The sequence below is a fragment of the Halichoerus grypus genome, chromosome 10, assembly GCF_964656455.1.
Source record: "Halichoerus grypus chromosome 10, mHalGry1.hap1.1, whole genome shotgun sequence".
Classification (NCBI taxonomy): domain Eukaryota; kingdom Metazoa; phylum Chordata; class Mammalia; order Carnivora; family Phocidae; genus Halichoerus; species Halichoerus grypus.
In genome coordinates, this window is record NC_135721.1 from 71,638,503 (window position 1) to 71,662,668 (window position 24,166).

Below are 24,166 nucleotides of genomic sequence, written 5' to 3' on the forward strand. Positions count from 1 at the left end.
ATCACTAAATGGCAGAAGAGAAAAGATGCCAAGGGAAAAACAGAACATTAGTAATGAAGAAATAACAAAGAAATGATAACCATCTGGGTAAATATAATAAACTCTTTTTCTCTTCTTGAAATCCTTAAAATACGTTTGGTAGTTGAAATCAAAAACATTAACACTGTCTGCATTTTCTATGTATGTAAATATAATATATAAGACATTACAACAAAAAAGAAGAGGATAAAGAGACACATATAGTGTTAAGATTTCTACATCCCACTTAAGTGGAAAAATATTCTAAGTAGACTATAAAAATTTAAGTACAAGCATACCTTAGAAATACTGCAGGTTCAGTTCCAGACCACTGCAATAAAGCAAATATCACAATAAAGTCATTTAAATGAGTTTTTGGCTTCCCAGAGCATATAAAGTTATGTTTATACTATCTTTAGTCTCTTAAGTGTGCAATAGCAGTATGTCTGAAAAAACAATGTACATACCTTAATTTAAAAAAAAACTTTATTCCTAAAAAAATGCTATCATCTGAGCTTTCAGTGAGTCATAGTCACTGAACACAGATTATCAAATATAATAATATTAAATCAAATTACATTGAAATATTGTGAGAACTACCAAAATGTGACACAGAGACATGATGTGAGCAATTGATGTTGGAAAAATGGCACCAATAGAATTGCTTGACACAGGGCTGCTTCACAAAGCTTCAATCAGTAAAAAAAAATGCAGTATCTATAAAGTGAGATAAAGCGAGGTATGCCTGAATGTATATTATAATCCCTAGACCAACCACACACACACACACACACACACACACACACACACACACACAGTAGAATGAGATATAGGAAAAAAACAAAGAAAAAAACCCACAATAGGTAAGTTAAAATGGAATACCAAAAACTGTTCAAATAACCCAAAAGAAGACAGGAAAGGGAAAAAGATAAACAAAAAAACCAAAAGAATGGAAAGTAAATAATAAAATAGTAGCACTAAATCCAAACACATAAGTAATTATAATAAATGTAAAACATCTAAACATACCAATTAAAGACAAAGATTGTCAGAATGGATTTTTAAAAAAGATGATCCAATTATATGGCACCTACAAGAAATTTATTTCAAATACGATGATATGGGTAGGTTAGACGTAAAAGGATGGAAAACGGTATATCATGGAAATATTAATCAAAAGACAGCTGGAGGGGCTATATTAACATCAAATATAGCAAACTTCAAAGCAAAGAAAATTAACAGGCATAAAAGGGTCACTATATAACCATATAACCATAAAAGTGTCAATTACCAAGAAGAAGATATTATATATCTTCTAAGTTAGGTGTATGCACCTAACAAGAGAACTTCAAAACACATGAAGCAAAAACTGACCAAACTGGAAGGAGAAATCGACAAACCTCCAATTATAGTTGGAGACTTCAACACTCTTACCTCAGTAATCTATATAACTAATAGACAAAAAAATCAACAGGGATATAGAACTGAACAATCCCATCAACCAACTGGATCTGACATTTATAGAACATTCCACCCAACAGGAGTAGAGTATATTTTCTTTTCAAGTGCAGAGAGAATGTTCACTGAGACCATAACTCAGGTCATAAAACAAATCTGACAAATTTAAAAGAACTGAAGTAACACAAAATATGTTCTATGGCCATAATGAATTACACTAGAAATCATCAACAGCAAGAAAACAGAAAAATCTCTAAAAACTTGGAAATTTAGGGATGCACTTATAAATAATCCACAGGTCAGAGAAGAAGTCTCAAGGGAAATTAGAAAATATTTTTAGCTGAAACAAGATAAAAATACATCAGAATTTGTACAATGTAGTTAAGCAATGTCCAGATGAAAATAGTTCTTAAAAAAAAGGAAATACTGAGGTACATATCTAACAAAACATGCACAAAAGCTGTATGCTGAAAATTACAACACTATTTAAAAAAAAAAACAAAACAAAGAAAACCTAAATAAATGGGAAGACTTACCACTTTCATGGACTGAAGTTCAACATAGTCAGGGTGTCAATTCTTCCCATTTGATCTACAGCTTAATAGACTTCTAATCAAACCACTGCCCCACAAAATATAGACCAACTTATCTTAAAATCAAAAGCAAAGGAACTAAAATAGCCAAACAATTTTGAAGAATAAAATTAAGCAAGTCATACCAACTGGTTTTAAACCTTACTCTAAAGCTACAGTAACTAAGACAGTATGGTACTGCAGAATAAACCAGTTTCAAAAGGTTATATACTGAATAATTTCATTTATATAACATCAGTGGTTGTCAGGGATTAAGGGTGTGATACAGAGGGATAGCACGAGGAAATTTTGGGGGTGATGGCACTATGTTGTATTCTGATTGTGGTGGTGGTTACATGGATCTATATAGGAGTTAAAATTTAGAGAACTGTGCATCCCCCGCAAAATCAATTTTACCGTATATTAGTTTAAGAATTTTTTAAGCTTTAAAAAATACAATACTATAAGTTACCTTAGGACTAATTTTTTATGAATTAAGGTTCTAAAGTAAATGTTTTGAGTATGTGTACATCAGTACAATGGGAACATGCAGAGGCCGGAGAATTCAATTTTTAAAAATTACAAAGATATGGCATAGGTATAAATTCTAGACTCAGGTATAAATTCAACTATATCCCTCAACCAACCACAGAGGCTATTCATACCTAATATCAACTAAACACATATTTAATATTGCCTTGTAAAAAAGGTAATTTGAGACAAAACAAACACAGCATATATCAAATCCAAAGGAAGTCTGACTGAAGATTCCACATTCATACTAGCTATTACTTTGGTCCTTGGAATGGAAATGACATTATTATCCATTATCAGTACGGTATGTACCTTGTTTTTTTCTAATAGCAGTTAAAGATTTACAATGGTTTAGCCATATTTTTCTCATCTGATTCCACTTGACACAAAAAACACGCACTTTCAAGAATGTTGACTGAAGAAAATGACATATATAATGAAGTCTTATTCAGCTACAAAAAAAGGAGGAAGTCCTACCATTTGCAACAACATGATGAACCTAAAGGACATTAAGCTAAGTGACATAAGCCAGACACAGAAAGACAAGTACTGTTATGATTTCACTAGTATGCAGAATCAATAAAAGTTGAATTCACAGAAGCAGAGTAGAACGGTGGTTGCCAGGGGCTCGGGGGTGGGGGAAATGGGAGAGATGTTGGTCAAAGGGTATGGACTTTCAGTTATAAGATGAATAATTTCTGGGGATAAAATATATACCATGGTGACTATGGTCAATATTACTGTATTGCATACTTCAAATCTGCTGAGAGTAAATCCTGAATGTTCTCACCAAAAAAAGGGTGTGTGTGTAACTACTGGAGGCAATAATGTGTAAATTACCTTGATTGTGGTAATCATTTCACAATGTATATATTTATCAAATCATCACACTGTACACCTTAAATATATACAATTTCTATTTCTCAATTATATCTCAATAAAGCTGGTGAGGGTTGGGGGGGGCAAGAATGCTGACTGGAACCAAGCATAACTGCACAAATCTATAACGCATCCTAAGAAGACATGAAACTTTCCTTTTTTTTCCCCTAAGAAATAAAGTCATAGCAAATGAGCCCACCAAAACACACAGAGGATTATAATTCAAGATAGCTATTCTCTATAACCTTACGTATTTTTGGATGACTACCATAAAAGTTAGTAGGTTTTCTCAGATTGTGATTCTAAAAAACAAAAAGACAACTACATGACCAAAATCATTTATTTAAATAAGTGAGCAACCTCACTGTCACTAACTTTTCCTAGTTCTTAAATCATTCAGTGTAAATTATTTGTGGAAGAACTCGATTTCTTTCAAATGACAAGAGCACTTTTATAACTCTTTTTAATTTAAAATCTTCTCAGGATATGAGCTTTAAATAGCAAACCCAGCTCTTACAAGAGCCGAAAGGATGTTAAAATGTAGTTTGGTGCAATTAAAAAATTGACAACAAATATTTACCTATTGATTGACAAGTTGATTACAGAATGCTTAAAATATTTCAATTCCTAGGAGTAATACAAAAAGAGATCACAATGGTATCAGTCCTCAAGGACTTAGCTAAGTAGACGATACAGACCCATGAGATAATTAGACACCACAACTGTAAATAAGAAAGTACTATATAGAACAATTAGAGATAACATCTAAATAGATGTCAAAACATTCTTTAGTAAATCTCCCATACAAGTCAAGTAGTAATTCAGAAGAGAAAATAAATTTGGCTGATGTAGGGAGGCCCTGGAGTCCAGTGAAGAGAAGCGTGTACTGGGGCCAGAGGCTTGCCTCAGCTCTGCCATGAAAAACTCCTGGCTAAGTCCCAACTGCTCTATGGTGCCTAGTGAGCAAACATGGTACTTGACACACACACAAAAGGACATATTTGCTCATTCACCTCTGATTTGGATATGGCTAAGCATGGAAGGAAGGGCAGGCCAGGGGCTTCTTCTAGAAGTAACTCAGGACTACGGCAAGCTCACTGCTTGAATTCAATACTCCCTTCTCACAAACATGTGCAAGAAAGGGTGCTGATACCAAAAGAAGGAGCTGGTTGCTCTCCTGGCCTCCTCCAGAGCAAAACCTCTTATACCAAGGGTCTCACTGTCCTGGGCCTGGCCGCACTGGCACCTCACAGTCCCAGGAACCCCCTGTGATGCATCAGCTGTCTGGCTTAGTTTCAGTCTGGTTCCCTGGGTCTCACTAAGTTCATCTCAAAGAGAAGGAATTGGATCAGGTCCTTTACAACATCACAATCTATGAATATAATAAATTAGAAATATGAATCATAGAACATAAACCTTACTAAGTTGTCAGCTATGAGTAAGAACAGCTTATTAAATTTGTTATCTGGACTTTGTTTTACAAGAAATATCAAGCCGTTTGAGAAATGCCAAATCAGAAAAGCAAACACTACGGAAGTCCTATGATTCTTACCTTAGTCTTAAGGTATCAAAATGGTTAGATCTAACAGTAGAATATAACCTATGTTACGTGCAAAGACTTGTTATAGTTCTTCACTAGACTGAATAGTTTCAGAACAATATTCTTATGAATCAAGGAGTGTTAGTACCTCTACAACTCCAAGCACATCAGAGTTCCCAGCAATGTCTGCAGGGAACAAGAAAAGATTACCTTTCTTAACTGCCAGAACTCAAATTCAGAAGTAGAAGAAAGCAAGTCATCTTAACAATTACCAAATGGCAACTAGGAGCTAGGCATCGTGCTGGTCACTTTACATAGATTACCTTATTTACTTCCTGCAATAATCCTATGAGGTAGCTAGTTATTACCATTTTAATGATGAGAAAATTGAGATTCAGGAGGTTGAGAAATTTGCCTAGAGCTACAGAGCCCTTGACAAAGCTTAAAAGTGAGGTGATCAAAGAAGAATGTACCACTGTCTCAAGTGTGTTCAGGGAAACACTCTGATCAGCAGACCCAATTGTTCACATCCCTTTGGTAGACATAGCCTTTGTATGATGATGTTGGTGATGCGGGCCATCAAACAATCATGGCTTCATATTATTTCTTAATGTAAATTAAGAAATTAATGTTGTTTTCCAAATGAGTCTTCAGTAGATTTGCTTAGCATGAAATCACTTCCCCTGACCAAAATGACTTTCTGTATCTACAACTGCTGAGGAACAGACATCAGACTACTCAAGTTAAGGTCATTCTCTGAGGTCTGGTATGAATGGCACCTCCCCGGAGGACGTGTCTATTTCTTTTTTTCATTAACCACAACATTCCTTTGTCTCTTCTTCTGAATATTAACTTTCTGTGTTGGGTTTCTAACGTGTTCTATATATAGCAAAAAATGTGAAGCTGAGTCACTACAGTGAGTTCCTGAAGAGCACTAGGTCCATATGCTCAAGATGCCAGGGAGAGAAACGGCAAATATAATATTTTATTGAGAAAACTAAAGACCATAACTTCTCTTTTAACATAAGGACATCTACATTTGCAAGGAGGTAGGCAGTAACAATAAGACAAAATGTCTTTAAAAAACAAAAAGCTCTGGAAAACAGAAAAAAGGAAAGAAAGCAAGCAATATTCAATCTCTTCAAGTGTACAAAGAAGTGCTTGATAGAAACCCATAATTTTAAACTCTAAAACATGTGAGATTGCCTTAGTTTAGAAAAAAAGTTTGGGGGCGCCTGGGTGGCTCAGTTGGTTAAGCGACTGCCTTCGGCTCAGGTCATGATCCTGGAGTCCCGGGGTCGAGTCCCACATCGGGCTCCCTGCTTAGCAGGGAGTCTGCTTCTTCCTCTGACCCTCCCCCCTCTTGTGCTCTCTCTCTCTCAAATAAATAAATAAAATCTTAGAAAAAAAAAAAAAGAAAAAAGTTTGGAATATATACTACACTAGATTTATACTGATAAAGCTCAAGCTACAGAATCTGCAAAAAATGGAAAAGAGGCATGATCAAGAGGAGAAGAACTAAAAATCATTCTTCTTCCTTCATCCTCCCAATCATTAATTTTAACACAATTTTAAAAACGAAAGCAAGCTGTTTTTCGGATGATTATTAACATTGTAATACATGCTTATTGTAGAAAATGTGAAAAACATTAAATAGTGTATGAGATGATTGAAAAATAACCCATAATCTAACTACTCACAGAATATTTTATATTCTATCTTTTAAATAAAGATTTCCTTTTTAAAAAACTCAAAAGTATCACTCTACTTTTTTTGTTTACTGCATTGTGAACATTTTTTTATACCTTACGCCCTCAAACATCCTAAAGCTCATGATTTTTATCACTTGTCAATCAATCATTTTTAGTATACTAAACAAAAATTTTAAAGAACATGATTTATAATGGTTTTATAGTATTTGGTCATACAGTAGCATAATCTAACCATTTCAGAGGCTTCCCATTTTTTAACATTATAAATAGCACTGTAATGAATAAGTAATAATACCCACGCATACATTTATATGCATCTCTTATTTCCTTATAATAAATTCCTAAAGATAGAATTTGGGGGGAAAGAGTATGAACAATTTTAAGGATTCTGAATATTACCAAATTACCACTGTAATGGACTGTTTGCGTATCCTCCAATCCACCGTGTTGAAATCTAATTAATCCCTGATGTGATGGTATTTGAAAACGGGACCTTTGGGAGGTAATTAGATCATGAGGGTGGAGCCCTCATGAATGGGATTAGTGCCCTTGTAAGAGGCCAGAGAGCTAGCTAGCTCTCTTTCTACCACTTGAGGAAACAGAGAGTCTGCAGTCTACAATCCTAAAAAAAGGTTCACTAGAACTCAACCATGCTGGCACCCTACCTAGGACTTCTAGCCTCCAGAATCGTGAGAAATAAATTCTGTTTATAAGCCCCCTGTTATTTATAATACCCTAAGTTTATGGTATTTTGTTCTAGCAGCCTGAGCTAGGGTAGCCATTTAGAAAGTTGTATCAATTTGTGCTCCTACCAAAAGAAGGAATTTGCCAACACCTGATTCTTTTAATATGCCAGACCTATTAAAGCATGCAACCTATGACATAATGATTCTAACCTCTTAAGCTTTTTCCATAAGTTTATTTCATAAGCTTAGAGGAAAATATTTTGTAGTAAAATTTTTTTACCTGTCATTAAGCAGTTTTTCCAGTGTTGTTTTTTAAACAAATTTATCTCTATTAAATTAGTTAACTGAAATAGTATGAATTGCATAAATTCATTTAAAAACTAAGGTTATTAAATGGGCAGTGCAGGTCTGTGATTCCTGAGCGAAGAGAAACAAAGATTCTTGAATGCCTTGACTTTCTGCTTATGCCACAAGGAAGGGAAACCTAAAAAGAGCACAGAGATCTCACTGAGTTGAGGAAACAGAACTTGAAGTTTGAAGCTAATGAAGTCACTGGAATTTAAGGTGCAGAATACAAGAAAGAAGGGAGTTGTGGAGAGAAAAAGTTTCAGAAATCTGTAGAGAGATCTCCTAATTCTTTGCCTGGAGACTAACCTGCACATGCTCAAGGCAAGACTCCATGAGACCAAAGAATAAAATCTGGGGGAAAAACAACTAGAGAGTGTGAGGTGAACAACTATTTGAGCTTGCAAAGGTCTGGGAGACATTCAAATTCCTGGCGGAGTAGAGACATCTCATTGACTATCACATGCATTTGATAGACACCCCAGAAAGGCCCTACCTCTGTATCAGGGCTAAGCTAGTCCTGGAATAAATAAAATGCTGAAAGCCAAAGATAAAGAGAAAAAGAGAGAATCTTTAAAGCAGCCAGAAGAGCAAAAAAAGACATATTACACCAAAAGAACAATGGTAAAAATAATCACTAACTTCTTATCAGAAAAATTTAAGCTAGAAGATATTCAAATGATGACTTTAAAGTGCTGCAAGGGGGAAAAAATGCTATCAACTTAAATTCTATATCCAGCATAAATATAAATAAAACAAGCTCCAGAATTGTCCTCCTGTCATAAACAAGTAGAAAACTAGTCAAAATATGAAACAACTGTTTCCAGATAGTAGACAACAGGGCATATGGAAACATGATCCTTGAAAGAAGGGAAGAAAACGAGGTGAGCCCAAAGACTGTCCCAGCTTTCTGTGTGGACTACAGCACATGCAAGGGGAACCCAAGTAGGCATATTACCACAAAGGAAGAAACTAAATATAAATGCTCCAAAAACCCGCAAAAAGGGTATCCTTGAATTTCTGGCTAAATATCAATCTGCATATGTGTTGTATGAAAATCTATGAGGCTAGACAGAGAACAACTTCCAAAAAAATAACAAATGCTGGGGAGCTCTAACCCAAACAACTCCCAAAGTTCACATAGGGCCAGGATCATTCAGCTTCCGCCAACCCAAGGTGAATAAACCTTGATAAAGACATGATGCAATCAAGGGAGACACAAGAAGGGGCATGCCTCAGTAATGGGCCCAAACTAGACCTACACTGAAAGCTATTCTAGAACTGCCAAAACCCAAACCCAAAAAAACCCTGAAAACAAAACTCAAAAGATCAAGCTGATCCACAAATAAATTAACTGCCTGCCAGAACAAAACTCAATACTCAAGAAAGAAAAAAAAAAAATCAAGACACTCAACATAACTCCATAAAAAATTACCAGACATAGGAAAAAATAAGAAATGGTAACTTATAATCAGGATCTAGAAGTGGTAGGGATTAGGAGAACTTTTAATATAAAGGCTTTACTTTTTATTTTTTTAAAGATTTATTTGAGGGGTGGGGGGAGAATGTGTGTGTGTGAGTGGGGGGAGGGACAGAGAGAGAGAGAATCTCAAGCAGACCCTTTATTGAGTGCGGAGCCCAATGAGGGGCTCGATCCCATGACCCAGAGACCATGACCTGAGCCAAAATCAAGAGTTGGATGTCTAACCTAACCGACTGAGCCACCCAGGTGCCCTGAGAACTTTTAATATAAGGACTTTAAAACAGTATTTAGAAAAAAATTTAAAGGCTTAATGAAAAACATGAACATAAGAAAAGATTAAAAATTTCAACAGAGAAATGGAAATTATTTTTTAGAAAAACAGTGGTAATTCTAGAACGATAAAAAAGTATATCTGATATAAATAATTAACTGGATAGAAATAATAGCATATCAGACAAAGGATACTTAAAAAAAAATCAGTGTACTTGAAGACAGGGCAACAGAAACTTTTCAAACTGAAGGAAAAGAAAAAAGGACCGGAAGAAAAATGGACAGAGCTTCAGTGACCTGCCAAAAAACACATGTAGGACTAAAGTCTGAGGAGAAAAGAAACACTTGGGAATTTAAAATTTTGAAGAGAGATGGCTAAAAATTTTACAAATATGATGAAAACAATACACCCACAGATCTAAGAAGCTCAATAAGCCCTAAGGATAAACACAAATGAAACCACACCAAGGAGTATCATATCAAAGTTGTTGAAATCCAGTCAGAGAGAGAAAAATCTTAGGAGCAACCAAAGGGTAAAGGCATATTACATATAGGAAAACAAATATAAAAATCACCACAGAATTCCTGTCAGAAGTTATGCAACTAAAATAGAAAAAAAAAAAAGAAAAAAGAAAAAGAAATACCTTTAAAGTGCTAAAAGGAGGGAAAAAAACCCTGAAAACCTAGGATTCTACATCCACTAACAATAGCTTTAAAAATTGAAAGCAAAATAAGGGGGTGGGGGAGGCTGCATTATAAGAAATGTAAAAGGAAATTTTCAAACAAAAGGAATAGGATACCTGACACAAACTTGGATCTACACAAAGAAATAAATATCTAAAGAAATGGTTAAAATGAAGGTAAATATTAAAGACATTTTTCTCATTTTTTAAAAGATTTTATTTATTTGACGGGCTCCCTGCTCAGCAGGGAGCCTGCTTCTCCCTATGACCCTCACCCCTCTCATGTGCTCTCTCTCTCTCATTCTGTCTCAAATAACTAAATAAAATTAAAAAAAAAAAAAAAAAGATTTATTTGAGAGAGAGAGAGAGAGAGAGAGGGGGCGCACGAGCTGGGGGGGGGGGCGCTGCGGGCAGAGGGAGAGGGAGAAGCAGACTCCCCGCTGAGCAGGGAGTCCAACTTGCGGCTCTATCCCAGGACCCTAGGATTATGACCTGAGCCAAAGGCAGGAGCTTAACTGACTGAGCCACCCAGGTGTCCCCATTTTTCTCATTTTTAATTGCTCTAAAAAGTAAGTGCCTAACAAAAGCAAAAACTAGCAATGGGGTTTAAAGCCCACATAAAATCAAAATATATGACAAAAAAAAAATGCCCAGAAGATGAGAGGAATTGGGAGTATATCATTATGTAAGATTTTTGCATTACACATGAAGTGGTATATTATTTGAGGGCAGACTGTTATTAAAAATAACCCATCCAAGCGCAGATAGAAAACCAACGAAAAAAGAAAAAACAGTAAACAAATGATAAGACAGTACATTTTAATCCAACCATATCAATAACTGTATTAAATGTAAATGGTCTACACTAGTGGTTGGCAAACTTTTTCTGTAAAGAACCAGAAAATGTTTTGGGCTTTAAGGACTATATGGTCTCTATCTCAACTACTAAACCTTGACATCATAGCATAAAAGCAGCCATAGATAGTATGTAAATGAATGGGCATGACTGTGTCCCAATAAAACATTCACATAAACAGGTGGCAGGCCAGATTTGGTCTGCCAGCCATAATTTTGCCAACTCAAGTCTAAACATACCAAATTTATAAAGATGTAGACTGGATAAAAAAGCAAGACCCAACTACATGCTGTATACAAAAAAAAAAAAAAAAAGATTAAATATAAATGACATAGAGGTTAAAAGTAAGTGGATGGAAAAAGATACAGCATGCAAATATTAATCAAAAGAAATTTTAGTATCAGACACAGAGACTTCAGAACAAGAGAAATTACCAGCAATAAAAAAGGTATTTCATGACGACAGAGCGGTCAATTCATCAACAAGACTTAATCCTAAATGTGCTGTAACACATGTAACAATGCTTAGAACATGAAACAAATCTGAAGGAACTGAAAGGAGAAACAGATAAATCTAAACTTGTAGGTGAAAACTTCAACTCTTTTCACAGTAGAACAAGTAAATAGCAAATTGGTAAAAATATAAGAAGATATACAAAGGCCAACCTAACTGACATTTACGGAACACAGCACCCAGTAAGAGAAAATACAGTCTTCTCAAGTACACATTGAACATTAACCAAGATATACCGTATGTTGGGACATAAACCAATCAAAAGGTTTAAATGAACTGAAATTATTAAGAATATGTTCTCTGACCAAAATGGCATTAAATGAAAACACAGTAACAAAATACCTGGAAAATCCCAAATATTTGGAAATTATTTTTTTTAATAAATTTTTTTTAAAGATTTTATTTATTCATTTGAGACACAGAGATACAGAGAGAGAGAAAGAGCATGAGCAGGGGGAGAGGCAGAGGTAGAGGGAGAAGCAGGCTTCCCACTGAACCCCATGTGGGGCTCGATTCCGGGACCCTGGGATCATGATCTGAGCCGAAGGCAGACGCTCAACCATCTGAGCCACCCAGGCACCCCCTGGAAATTATTTGACAACACTTCAGAACAATCCATAGGTCAAAGAAAAAAATTACAAGTGAAAAAAGAAAATATTTTGAATGAAATGATAACGAAAATTTATGACTTTAAAAGTTGATAACTTTTTAAATAAAGTATTAATTCAATGATCTAAACTTTCACCTTAAAAGCTAGAAAAAGTATAACAAAGTAAGGCGGAGGTAAGGAATTAATGAAAGCTCAACTCATGAACTAGAAAACAGATAAACCACAGAGAAAATCAACAAAACCAAAAGTTGATTTTTGAAAGGACTGATAAAATTGATAAGCCCTAACTGGACTAATCATGAGAGGAAAGGTGAAATGGACAAATGCCTCAAGACACAAATTACCAAAACAGGAATAAAAAGAAATAGAATAGTCTTACATCTATTCATTTAAAAATTGAATCCTTAATTAAGAACCTTTCCACAAAAAACAAGACACACAACTCTTCAGGCTCAGATAGCTTCATTGGTGAATTCTATCAAACATTTAAGGAAGAACATCAATTGTACCCAAACTCTTTCATAAAAGAAATGAAGAGGGGACATTGTTAGTGGGAGTATAAAATGGTAAACCCACCTTGTAAACTGTTCTGTCAGTTTCTCATAATGTTAAACGTACACCCATCCTATAACCCAGCAATTCGACTTCTAGGCAGTCACCCACAAGTAAGGAATATTCATGTCACAAAAGCCTTGTACATAGGAGCATTAGTCCTAGCAGCTGAAGACCAGAAACAACCCTTTCCTACAGTAATAATAGTTAAATTATAGTATATCCATACAACGGAATGCTACTCAGCAACTAAAAGGAACTAACTACTATTACATGTAACATGGATGAATCTGTATTTTAAACAAGAGCTTCATATAAATTTTATGCCCCGGCAAGTCTGAGAACCACTGTTATTACAAGAAGCACACACATAATAACAAAAAGGGAAAATATAAGAGATTTAGGTAGTTCATAAATTAATCAGTGCCACATACATCATAAACTGTATATAACAGTTGTCATTTTTCATAGATGCTTAATTGCTATTTCAATTATGGTTACTATAGTCCTCTGTTTGTGTTCAAATTTCTACTTATGTCCTTCATGGACTTCCAGTTCCAAATTTTAGTCTTTGATCCTCTAACTACTCTAATTTCTCATTAATTCCAACTTAAACTATGCATTTGAGATAAGGAATCCTGTTGACCAGTTCCTTTTCTTTTTTTCTTAATGTTCTACTTCCTTAGTACAGTTTTCTCGACCTCTTAATAGTGGTATTCTTACTGTTTGCTGCACAGCCTTGACTTTCTACCTCCTTTAAAATTGAACCAAAAACTCATCTTTTCCACTAAGTGCTAAACCACCTCAGATTTTTTCCAAATTCCCTCAGCACTTGAAGATCTTGCTAATAGACAGGCTATTTATTTTACTGAGTTTGGACACCTCCTCTTCATGACTCACCAACTCCATCCCCTGGCTTAGAGAGTAGAACCTTTGGAAGCGAACTGAAAAGATTACAGTTCTCTTCAAGGTTCTTTCCCTTGAGATATTCTGTCTTGGAATGCATTCTATTTGCCAGAGCCTTAAGCTCTATAATGCTAAAGGGTAGGAGAGAAAGAGAGGCAGAGATGGTTGATTAGGACTGCTCTGGACTAGATTTTCAAGAAGGTGAAAAAACCCTTCAGGCTTCAGTATCTATTCAGACTACCTCACCAGCCCAAGGAAACAAACAAGATTCCAAAGAGAGTTTCAGTGAGGAATAAGAAAGTGCATTTGTTATGAATGTACTATGGTACACTGTTCCAAGGACACTAAAACATTTCTGGCAGCAAATGTTTCTACATACTCTTTGTAAGGTTAGGTGGTGGTGGTGGTGGTGGGGAGGTTGAGTTGAGGGGGGCAAAAGGCAAATATTAAAAAAATGTCTACACTCTTGAACTAAGTGCCAGTATTGGCAGTTACTTTTTGTTCTGCATACATTATTATTTAGGAATTATGGTCATTACCCACTTAATTTCACAAGTTTCAACTCTATAAACTTTTGCCTTTCAAATCCTATCTATAAACCTGGCCACACTTCTGAGCTAGACCCATATTTACAGCTGATGTTTTGGTCATGTTCTTACTTACCTAAAAAGTGTAACTACTTACCTGGAAACAAATCCAGTATTCCCCCTCTCTCAAACTTGCACATATTATTCAACTGCCAAGTCAGGAACCTTAGACATCCTCAGCCTCTCTCTATCACCTCCAAACACTAACCAAGTCCAGAGGGTTTAAACTCTATTTATCTGTGATATCAGTGCTCTTGTTTCTATCCCCACTACAAATTCCTTAATTCAGACCACCAAAATCTCTTTCCTGAACTAGGGCAGACCTTAAATGGCATCCCTGCCTGTGATCTATCCTATCGGAGGCCAGAGAGAATGCCTCATTCACTTACTCTGCCATACGTATTACTTGGTGAATAAATATCTCCAATCTCTATTCCTCCAGACTATTCTCTTTATTACTGCTATAACCAGTTTTCTACAACAACAAACTGTGTCACTTCCCCACCTACAAAACAAAATAAAAACCCAAACTCCTTGTATGGCATATGAGACCATTAACAACTTGTTCCCATTCTACCTTGATTCTAGTCTGATTTCCTAATTTTCTTTTGTACTCATTTTGACAGATCAAACTTCACCTTTCTCCTTAAACACAATATACCCTTTCATTTTTAATAATCTAGGACAAATAGAAACTCAGTCCAGCTTGCTTTATTTTTATGATCACCCTTATACTATTTAAAGCCATTAGCTAAACCTGTACAGAAGTGATGAGTGAACCATCAGAAGATATAGCCAACTCTGTTAGCTTATTGTCATATTCTTATTAACATGGTCAGCATAGACTAAATGGAAAAGTGAGTAAAATATTTCAACTGCTTGCTGAGCTTCTTCCTTACCGTAAATTAATGTTAGAAGTCTTCAGTTACAGACTTAACTACCCTCCTTTTGATTGACAGGCACAAAGAGAACTATAATTCAAATTTCTTCACATCTATCCTTTTCCTTCATCTTTAACACCTCCCTTTCCCATTTCTGCTGTTTCTCCTCTTGTACTTTCCTTCCCCTGCTACTACCTAAGTCTTCTAACACCCTCTTTGTCCACCCTTTACAAGAACATCAGTATTCCTCTATCACTTCCTGGTAGAGCACCTAAAATCTTATGAAGTACTTTCACATATACTTACGTGATTCTTGCAACCTCATTTTTTGGGATTCCAAAATCAACAAATATCAAGGGTGTGGGGGGGGGCAGTTTATACTGTGAAAATTAAAAGGAAACAAGGAAACCTCATTTAGAATGGAGCCAGGAGGCCAGCAGGGGGAGCTCTCACGCCCTATCACTTCTATCACTTTTGTCAATTGCAGACCCAACAGGAAGAGAGGTACCTTGCAAGTTAGTACTCCTTTAGCTACTACTTTACTATCCCAGCAGGAGGGGCAACAGCCTAGCCAGTGAGAGACTGTCACAACTCAGCCAATGTTTTTTTTTTTGTTGTTGTTTTGTTTTTTTAAGATTTTATTTATTTGACAGAGAGAGACACAGCAAGAGAGGGAACACAAGCAGGGGGAGTGGGAGAGGGAGAAGCAGGCTTCCCGCTAAGAAGCGAGCCTGATGCGGGGCTCGATCCCAGGACCCTGGGATGATGACCTGAGCCAAAGGCAGATGCTTAATGACTGAGCCACCCAGGCGCCCCCCAACTGCTAGTTTAATCCAATGAACTTTTTGTTTATAACAGCCCTCCCACTTTCTCCCTTTCCTCTGTGAAAGAGAGGTCCTCTCCTTTGTTCTCTAGACTTGCTTGTGGTTTTGCCATAGCTTGCTTATTCGGGATTGCAATTCTCTGCTATTTCCAGGTAAACCCAATGTTGCTGGTAAAATAGCTGACAGTTTTATTTCTAAGGTTAACAATATACAGCAGATGCTGCTCACCCAAGTAAAATTTAAGATACTTTCTTATATTTTAACTCATCTGAGGAAACTGCAGTTTTAAAAAGTTATTATTCATCTAACATACTGCTATTCCCTCTGCCTAGAACTCCACAATCCCTCTTCACCTGCTCATCTCTCAAGACACATCTCAGGCCTTCCCCTATTCCCAGAGCAAGCATATTACACCTATTTCAATGCTATCCTAATGTTTTTCACACCACTTATTTCATACCACTGGAAGAATCCAGCTATCTGGACTCTTAATTCTGGTGTCTTTTCTACCAAATAAGGTTTTCCTTATTAACTAATGTTACCTTATTAATGCGCATTAATGATTCAACATTTCATAGTGAAGAGGAGAAACATTTTATGGATGGCCTGTGTTATTTTCCAATCTCTAGGGTAAAACTGTACACCAAAAAATCCCTTACCTTTCTTTAAAAATCAGGAATTTAAGGAATGTCTCCAAATCCTCTCAAAATATATAGATATGATCTCTCCTGGTAATGACATCCAAAGCTGCCACAGCAAAGGAGAAAAACAGCATTTCATAAACCCTAAATTAAACTATTTTAAGTTTTAAAAGATGTCTGTTAATATCTTGGGAAACATTTAGGATTAACAATCAAAAGATGAGGGCCTTGGTCCTGACTCCATCACATATTGGGTAACTTGGGAAAGTCACTTAACCTCCCTGAGCCAAATTTCCTTTTTTGAGAAAATTGGACAATGTCATTTACCTTTCAGAATTGTTCAGAGAATTCAATGAAAAAAAATGACTGCAAATCACTTAGCCTGGAACATAATAAACAGTCAAAAAAAAAGGTAATCTCTTTAATAATTATTTTCATATACATCATTTTTGTCTTCAGAACTATGCCCAACAACTCTCAACACATTCCAGGACTTTGTGGCCCAGCAACAACTACAATAAATGCCCTCAAAGAAGCTATCTCCATGACTTCTGGATCCCCTTCCTGGGTCACAACTCAGGTCCTGTAAATATAATTTGGAGTATCTGCACAGAAACTCATCAAAGGATGTTCCTGTAGCTTCTCCTTGTTGGCCTGGCTGTCAACTACCTGGAACAGCACACAGAGTCAGCTGCAAATCTGGCAACTTTCACTGCCAGTCTGTCTTTTAAATCATTTATAAAGGGGCGCCTGGGTGTATAAGAAAAATAGGTGAAATATTCCAAAGCTGAAGAATAAACTTAACATTAAATAAAATATATTGGAAGAAGTCCAGGTATTTTTTTTAGGGGTTAAAATATGCACATAGCTAAAGGGGAGCTTATTTATTTATTTATTTTTTCAGCTCAGGTCATGATCCCAGAGTCCTGGGATCGAGCCCCACATCGGGCTCCCTGCTCAGCGGGAAGCCTTCTTCTCCCTCTCCCACTCCCCCTGCTTGTGTTCCTGCTCTTGCTATCTCTCTCTCTCTGTGTCAAATAAATAAATAAAATCTTTAAAAAAATAAATCATTTATAAAAAAGAAAACAAATGTTAAATAAAATTGGTCCCAGCACTGATCACCTGAAGGGTAATGAGGCTGGACTATTGTCTCATGTTAATAACCAAAGTCAGGGGCGCCTGGGTGGCTCAGTTGGTTAAGCAACTGCCTTCGGCTCAGGTCATGATCCTAGAGTCCTGGGATCGAGTCCCACATCGGGCTCCCTGCTCAGCGGGGAGTCTGCTTCTCCCTCTGATCCTCCCCCTCTCATGCTCTCTGTCTCCCATTCTTTCTCTCAGATAAATAAATAAAATCTTTTAAAAAAAATAAAATAAGATAAAATAACCAAAGTCAAAGACTAAATAATTAGATAAATAAGCTCTCCTTTGGGGGCGCCTGGGTGGCTCAGTCGTTAAGCATCTGCCTTTGGTTCAGGTCATGATCCCAGGGTCTTGGGATCGAGCCCCGCATCGGGCTCCCTGCTCAGCGGGGAAGCCTGCTTCTCCCTCTCCCACTCCCCCTGCTTGTGTTCCCGCTCTCGCTGTCTCTCTCTCTCTGTCAAATAAATAAATACACAAATACATAAATAAATAAATAAACTCTTAAAAAAAATAAATAAATAAGCTCCCCTTTAGCTATGTGCATATTTTAACCCCTAAAAAAAATACCTGGACTTCTTCCAATATATTTTATTTAATATTAAGTTTATTCTTCAGCTTTGGAATATTTCACCTATTTTCCTTATACAAAGAAACTAATCTGCAGAACCCAGGGTCTACGTTAGGGCTAAACTCTTATAAAATCCTGGTTTTCCTCCACATTTCTCTTTTTCCAACCTCCAATTCTTCACTCCCCTTTATCTGACTACCCACTATATATGAAGGCTTGTAGTTCAGTTCCCAAATCATTCCTGTTTCATCATTCTACCTTTCATGTTCCATTTTAAGTACATATACATTATTTAAGTAAGCTTCTGTCCTTTTTAATTACTTGAAATACAGTGTATCAATACTTGATTACCACCTCTAACTGAAGAATCTTGCCCAGAATAGAAGACTGGATATTATTCCTATTATAGGAGTCTTCAAATAAAATAAGGAAGTCGTAATTTGAAGATAATCCCAGAGCAATAAGCCTATTTCAAAATCTTTTTTTTTCAAAATTACCTTCCTCACTGCTTATTATTAGCTTTGATAAAAGATTATTGTATGACATCTCATCAAAGCAAAGTTAAATTTAATTTTGGTGTTTAACATCACATGAGCAAAAGGCTTATGGACTTTTTTAGAGAAAAACTTATTCTACTCTACTGTACTTGGCAATAAGTGTCATTATGATTATGGTCTCTCAAATCATTCCTTAGGATTTTTCACCTACATGTACAATAAAGACAGGTAACTAATTCTCAGTTAAACTACTCAGATGTAAATTTACCCAACATTAACATGAATCAACAGTCCAGCCAGTTACCAGTCAAGATTACCAGATTCAAAAGCCCTCTCTCCATTACCCACTAAAAAGTAAGACAGTTGGCTAACTCAGAAAAATAATTTATCGAGCAAGGAAAATGATTCATATTTTCCTTCAGTCATTCTCTAACATCTACATTGAAGCTAAGAAAGTAGTTTGCATGGTCCATACCTACTCAGTCCTTGTATCCATGAATTTTAAATATGAATAACTGGCAATTCACAACACCATAATTATTTTTAAACATATAAAAAAATTGCAACTTAATGAATAATTGAGTAATAACTGGTTATATTTTATTATAACATGGTATTTCTAATGCCTCTTGAAACCATACTTAAATATTTTATTCACATAATTAGATTATGTAATTGATTGAAAGAAAAGATCTGCATGTCTAAGTTCTACAAAATTCCTAAAGGCATTTCATGATTCCAAAAATGTCCAATAAATTGTAATAATTTCATAATCCTTATAATATAGTTAATCAAAAGAAGAATAGGAGTTGGTCACTCTCAAACATTAAAATTCTGTATCAGTGGAAGAAAAATATGATCCTGAAAGCTTCTGATAGCTCCATGTAATGCTTACTTCAGATTAAAGGGATGATCCATGTATTTATCACCTGAAGTACCTACCAAAAGAATGCCTGCCTGAGATCTGAAACAAAATAGCACGAATCTACTAATAACATAATAAAAATGCTTTTGAGCTACTCTTGTTTCTGATTTTAATCTCTAACCTGTAAAATGGACTCAATTCAATGAAACTCTAAAAATAAGGGCAATTAAAAATATGTGATAATACATTTTTTAAATAATTGAAATTAATGTTTAAAAAGAGGCATAAAAAAGTATGCTCATGTATGACAGTAAGAAGTTACATGTTGTGACAGTAGGTAAACGTTTGTGACAGTAGGTAAAGGTGCATGAGAACCAAAGTTAAGGGGACTACAAGCCGAAGAGCTGTTATAAGAGCAATAGAAGAACCTGATAAGGCAGAACCAAAGAATATGTAGGAAAAGTCCACCACGGTCATTTAAAAAACATTTGCTAAACCACATGTGCGTAACACTAATTAGACCTGGGTTACAGCAAAGTAAAAAGAACAGAATGTTACAAAATTGGAATTACACAAATTTTATCACTAAAACCTAACAGTATAATGAATGAAGTCATCAAAACATTCACTTAATAGAAAACAAGGTTCAAGGATTTTCTCATGGCTTCATTGACAGAAAGGGATTGTAATGAATAATAGATCTTATAAATTCCTGATTTCCTCACCTAAGCTTACCCAGTAAGCCTTTGGAACTCACTGCATTTTCACTAGGATACCTGCAAATCAATTACTGGCATTTTGATTCTAGAATAATGTCATTGCAACAAGGGTCTCCAGATGACATTGAGAAAAATAGACTCACTTGCTCTAACTTGATATGCATACCTAATTAAAGGTCCAAGATGAGCCGAGGAAGGAGAAAACAAAAAACAAACAAACATGAGGGCATCATCTGCACTAAGAGCCTGGTAAGACAGGCTATTATGTGATCATGTATTTATCTAGGAATTTTTTGTAGCCTCAAAGTGACTTCATTAATAGCAAAGAAACAAATGGGCACACAAGTGTCTGTATACACCTAACAAGCCATAAAGAATAGTGTCCAATATCTGTTGCACCCTTACTGTGTGCTAAGGAAAGAAACACTTTGAATCCTCACCACTCTCCTATGAGGTAGGTACTTTTATTACCCTCACTCTACAGATGAGGAAACCTAAAGTACACAGTGGTTAAATCACTTGCCAGACATCATAATCTTATTAAGTGGCTGAGATATAAAGTCAGTTGGTCTCTATTACAACTATGATAGAAATTATGTTTTCATAATTATCATGTAATTCTACTATTGCTCTTATTTTTAAAGGTACTAAAACCCATTTTAACATAACAAAACTCCCACACTTACTGAGAATAATAATTTTCATATAATTTACTTTGAAAGTACAGGAGCCTTTGGATTCTGAAGATCTTGTAAGCAATTAATTTTTAGCATAAAAATGACAGAACAGTAGCCTGCCCTAAGCTCATCTAATATTTTAATCTAGATGACATGACAGTTTGTCTCTTCCCAATGAGAGAGAAATATCAGCACTTCCACTAACAATGAAGCATATTGTTTAAAACTTTTCAATAAAAGCTCATCCAGTTTTACATCATTTCATGTATAAATGTAGTCAACTCAAACTTCCCCATCCTTAGAAGTGAACAACATCACAAATAATCCAAAAACCATTTATAGATGGCACTGCAACTCTTTGGTAATAAACAATGTGAATGTGATAATGTAGAAAAACCCTGGACTAGAGTCCAGAGACCTGCCCACCGATCCTGGCTCTGTCACTAACTAGCAATTTAGTCCCTTCCACTGCTCTGGGCATTGGTTTCCTGATCTGCAAAATAATCATCTCCATGGCCTACTCTCCCAGCTCTAAAACAAATGTGACTCTTGTACATACATCTTTTTTCCAAGCTTCCCATTCTCATTCTATTTAGTTATTATCATCAATTTGCAGGCATTAAACATTATTTTTCCTTGGTTCTACAAAAGGAGGAAACTGCCCATTCTTAACTAAGGTGATAAGGGAAAGCCTTCAGGACCACGAGTTTACCATAGATGAGTCTCAAGGTGAATAATGTAGAAGTTATAATGCTAAAAGGTGTTAGGTTTCAATATTTAGGTTACCGTTTTGTGTGCCAGTACATTCTCCCTAAGGACAAATAGTAAAATTCCAGGACAATAGGGAGAAAAAAATGTAATTATCCATCAGTTATTGAAAAACTAAAAAGGTGCCAAATTAAAATATTAGTACTTTTTTGCAGAACATTTTTCTCTGATGAATTACATTACAATGCAACATATCTACAAATTTTCTCAAGTATGTTTTAAGTACTCCCTAAAAGAGGCCTTCCTTTTTTAAATTGTGAGGAATTAGTAAGATAATATACATATGATTAAGAAAATATTTAAAAGAGGAAAAGATCTAGCTGTGTAATTCTTAGCTTCCTCTTCTCAGTGCCATGAAGAACCTCAAAGGGGTGCTAGAGGTAGAATCTGTGGACTGCCACCGCCTGACCCTGGTATGCATTTTCTGTGTTCCTAACCCAGTGTCAAGAGTGTTATGCAAATACAAGATTATTGAAATTAAACTAAGCATCTGACATTAATAATTCAACTGTTAGAAAGCTCAACCTGATTTTAGTCTTGCTTTCTAGATAGAGCTGCTACCTTACCAGCATCTTCCCAGTACAATACTTAAAGTTGACCTTGTAAAGAAACAATTAAAAGCAAGGGAAAGAAAGCATGCGAATTACTTAATAATCTTGTAGACTAAAAGTAAGTAGCAAATTCTAATAGCACAGTCAGTCCACTCTAAGTGTTAAGTCAGGAAGAAGTAAGCCACAGCTATAGACTGAGAGACCTGAAGAAAGGATATTCAGCAGATGTAGAGGCGGCTACAAGAATTTAAAGGTACAGTTATGAGCATTTCCAGCAAAACTAGTAACTGGTAAAACACCATCAAACATGTACATACATTTTAAAATAAAGGAGAACTGACAAGTTCCAGCAGCAAGCCTCCTCTTGGTTGGAATGCCAAAACAAAATGTCAAAAATCACCTCGTGAATCCAATCCCCCAGCCTTTCAAAGTTCGGAACCAAACCGACATGTGTACTTAAACTGCTTCTTAGCATCCTTTTTTAAATGCAACTCCCTCTCCAGAAAGTCAGTTCGCTTCGGCTACTTGAACGCCCAAAGCCCAGCACCAAAGAATCGCAGGAGTCCAAGTAGTTGCAGAAGGGTCTTCCAGCGGCCGCCTGCGCATCCCTTTCCACCTCGGGTTAAACCCCCGGAGGTGCTCCGGTCACTTCCCCATCCAAGCTCCCCAGTTCTCTCATCTCCCAGTGGACCGCTTCTCGTCGACCTTGAAGACCCCCGGAACGGAGCCTCAGAGCCCACGTGACTTGGCCGGTTGGCCCCTTCCCCGCAGCGCGCGTTAACTGCCCCCCACAGTCTCCGGTGGCCTCCCTCCGACCCCTATCACGAACGCCCTCCTACCGGCTCCGGGCGACCCCCTTCCCCTTAGGCGCTCCACCTCCCTCCAATCAGAAAAATAATTCCTCAGAAATGCATCGAGAGCCTACTAAGCGCAAGCCCCCACTACGCGCAGCGCGGTCTATCCTGGGCTCGCGGCCCGGACTCGCCGTCCCCCGCCCGCCGTCTCCTCCCGGCCCGAGGGCCGGCGCTGCCTCTGCCCCGGGTGTGGAGGCGCCGGCTGGAGGCGGACTGCGCCGGGCGCGGACACTGGAGGCCCGGCAGGCGGCCGCTAACGGCGGCGCGGGGGCCCGGGAACGGGCGCTGGCCGGGCCGGGCGCGGGCCGCGAGGACACTCACCGGTCGGGGCGCGCGGGGCGGCCTCATCCACGGGCACCTGCGGCCAGGCGGACGGGCCCGGACGTCGCAGTCACCGAGAGGGCGAGTCCTCCCGCTTGCCCGCCAGTCCCGTCCCGTCCCCTCCGACTGCCCGATCGAGCGCAGTCCCGTTTCCTCTGGACGGAGCCCGGGGACCCCAGCTCTGCCGGATGCCCCCGCCAGGCCCCCACCCCCTTCCCCGGCCGCCTCCCCCCTTCACCCTTTCCCCTCCCCCCCTCCCCTCCCCCCAACCCCCACCAGAATGGAAAATACCTCCCGGGGCGGGGGGCGGCGGGGGCACGCCTCTCTGAAGGGCAGCCTACCGTGACCAATAGCAGGAGGGGCTCTGGAGGGGCGGGATTCCTAGCGGCCAATCCGGAGGCGTGTAGGTGAAGGCCGAAGGAGGGAGACAGGGAGCGACAGGGGGCTGGCCCGGGAGTCAGGGAGGTCCGGCCGCTCGGGTGCGCGCTGTGCGCGGCTGCCATTTTGGAGTCGGGCAGCTGAGACGGCGGCCGGGTCCGGCCCGGGGGAAAGGGAGGAGCCAGTCAGGTAGGAAAGAGGCTGTCACGTGGGATGGAGGGGCGGGGTAAAGCGGGCTGTAGCCGGAGGGGAGGGGTCGGAGGCGGCGAGTCACGGGG

At 37.7% G+C, this 24,166-nt stretch overlaps 2 protein-coding genes across 9 annotated transcripts in view; one reads left to right on the plus strand and one right to left on the minus strand.

Annotated features, from left to right (window-relative positions):
- The window catches only part of SOCS5 (suppressor of cytokine signaling 5), a 114,247-nt gene extending 90,250 nt beyond the window's left edge, over window positions 1-23,997 (minus strand). For 3 of the 8 annotated variants that reach the window (XR_013441834.1, XR_013441836.1, XM_036121668.2), the window contains exons 1-2: window positions 23,511-23,720; window positions 318-349 (exon numbers count right to left, since the gene is read on the minus strand). The gene's annotated coding sequence lies outside the window, so the exon portion shown is untranslated. Of the gene's footprint in view, window positions 1-317; window positions 350-22,652; window positions 23,041-23,510; window positions 23,721-23,851 lie in introns of those variants that run through there. The other 5 variants (XR_013441833.1, XR_013441835.1, XM_036121665.2 and 2 more) reach the window with 3 other exon arrangements.
- PIGF (phosphatidylinositol glycan anchor biosynthesis class F) overlaps window positions 23,945-24,166 on the plus strand; it is a 109,443-nt gene continuing 109,221 nt past the window's right edge. The window contains exon 1 of the mRNA XM_078056611.1: window positions 23,945-24,077. The gene's annotated coding sequence lies outside the window, so the exon portion shown is untranslated. The remainder of the gene's footprint in view (window positions 24,078-24,166) is intronic.